Below are 2,521 nucleotides of genomic sequence, written 5' to 3' on the forward strand. Positions count from 1 at the left end.
GAACAGACTTGGTTCTGTTTTTGATATAGACATGGATTCTTTCTTGCCAACAAATTTGGTGTAGTTATTTTCATATCAAAGGTATGTAATCTCATGTCCTTGCCATTACAGCTTGTTGTAGGCTGCAAAACACAAGTGGTGTGTTTGTAAAGGCACAGATAATACGCCCATGCCCTGACGACTGCTCAGAGCATTGGAATGTTGTTGCCAGTCAAAACAAAAACACTGGACTAGGCCTACCAAAACACTGGACTAGGCCTACCAAAACACTGGACTAGGCCTAACAAAACACTGGACTAGGCCTACCAAAACACTGGACTAGGCCCACCCCCCCCCCCCCCCAAAAAAAATTTTTTTTTTTTTTTTTTAAAGGTTTTTGGTTGATAGCTTGCTGCCATATTTTAAAAAACACACTCAAATATAAAATATACTTTGATAAGTTAATAAATTAATACTGACATTAAATTACAAAACAAAATATGGACAAACCTATAGGAATTTGAGCCAAGAAGACAAGAGGACACTCCCTTATCTTTGGGGTACAGAAAATACCCCCCCCCTCCTCTCCCATATGAGACCTCCTGCCTCCCTCCCCTAGTCCCCCATCCCTTACTCCTCTGTCCCCCTCTGTCCTCCCCTCCCTCTCTCAAACCACCGTCTGCTCGCCCCGGCACTTCCTACAGCCCACATATACTGCCGAGACAAGATACACCACAATGCGAGCACGTTGGCAGCCAGGTAGACTTTATACATTGCTCTAGGTTGCATTGTGCGTACCGCTTGGTCTTCTAGATCATGTCGCCAATCACTGGTAGATACAGCACCGCGGCTGCCATGTTATGAATTAGGTTGCCCTCCCAAGATGAGGACGAGGTCCTGCATATCCAGGAGAGTGATGAAGAAGGCTGCGAGGGTGAGGAGCCAGAAAGAGGACTGCCACGAACAAGACCAAGTGGATGGAGCCTTCGTATTTGTTGGCGGCAATTGTAACCCAATGTCCAGCTCCGAATAGGATTTGGATGAAGTTGAGAAAAGTCTTGAGGAAGTCCCGGGAAATGTTGGGGAGGGGGGATTTCTGCTCTGGAGAACACTGGGTCCTTTAACTGAGTAGAGCAGGGGCTTTCAATCTAACACTGACTCAAATAAAAGATAGAAAAAAGGAGGGTAGATTTGCTTAATAGGTTGTTAGAAGTGTCAAATTTGTCAGAGAGTTTTTTCTTCTGCACAGACCCAGGTACAGCTGATCTAGGATGAGGGCCTACTCTACTCTGGGTATGATTTGTTAATATGGGCACAGCAATTCCCAAATAGAGAGACAGGTGGCACTTTGTTCATGTTCTTGAAGATACAGAAAGGGAAAGGGGGCACCTAGTCAGTTGCAAAACTGACTGCATTCAACCGTAATGTGTCTTCCGCATTTAACCCAACCACTCTGAATCAGAAAGCCTGCCAGTGATGTAATTATAGCTGTGAATCACAGTCGAGTCATTGTGGGCCATTTGGAATGATGAAGTCCGTTTTAGATTTCTTGGCAGAAAATGGCTGACAACACATCCCTATCAGTCATTCAGCTAGTTGATGTCAGTCCATAGCAACAGTATTATTTTTTGTAAGATAGTGCTTCACTGTCTCTCCCTATTCTTTAGGACTTGTTTCACTCTGCACTAGTTTTTAGGGGTTTGAGAGAGACAGACAGGGAGAGACAGATAGGAAAAAGACAGGTAAAGGGGACATGGAGAGAGAGACACATCCCCACCCCAACCAGTCAACCCCCCCCCAAACAAACCCCAGCCACACTCCCACAGATCAGTTTATTCCCCTTCTACACCCGATCAAATTTCCAATTGGCTATATTTACTGTACAACATACCACATATTCACCCTGCACACCCTAATATACAAACAAACAAAGGCAAACTCTTCTCATGCTTTGTTGATTTTTGATTTAACTAGGCAAGTCAGTTAAGAACAAACTCTCATTTACAATGACAGCCTAGGAACAGTGGGTTAACTGCCTTGTTCAGGGGAAGAACGACAGATTTTTACCTTGTCAGCTCAGGGATTCGATCTTGCAACCTTTCAGTTACTGGCTCAACACTCTAACCACTAGGCTACCTGCCGCTTTGTTGAGATCCTGATTGGCACAGCGGGCTAAGGCACTGCATCTCAGTGCTTGAGGCGTTACTACAGACACCCTGGTTTGAATCCAGGCTGTATCACAACTGGCCGTGATTGGGAGTCCCATAGGGCAGCGCACTTGGCCCAGCATTGTCCGGGTTTGGCCGGGGTAGGGTTTGGCCGGTGTAGGGTTTGGCCGGGGTAGGGTTTGGCCGGTGTAGGGTTTGCCCGGTGTAGGGCTTGGCCGGGGTAGGGTTTGGCCGGGGTAGGGTTTGCCCGGGGTAGGGTTTGGCCGGTGTAGGGTTTGGCCGGTGTAGGGTTTGGCCGGGTAGGGTTTGCCCGGTGTAGGGTTTGGCCGGTGTAGGGTTTGGCCGGGGTAGGGTTTGGCCGGTGTAGGGTTTGG

At 47.2% G+C, this 2,521-nt stretch overlaps 1 pseudogene; it reads right to left on the reverse strand.

Annotated features, from left to right (window-relative positions):
* Positions 1-646: 646 nt before the first annotated feature.
* On the reverse strand, positions 647-1,875 carry LOC118942014 (annotated as a pseudogene).
* Between the last annotated feature and the right edge of the window lie 646 nt (positions 1,876-2,521).

The sequence above is a fragment of the Oncorhynchus mykiss genome, chromosome 20 (genome assembly GCF_013265735.2).
Source record: "Oncorhynchus mykiss isolate Arlee chromosome 20, USDA_OmykA_1.1, whole genome shotgun sequence".
NCBI lineage: Eukaryota > Metazoa > Chordata > Actinopteri > Salmoniformes > Salmonidae > Oncorhynchus > Oncorhynchus mykiss.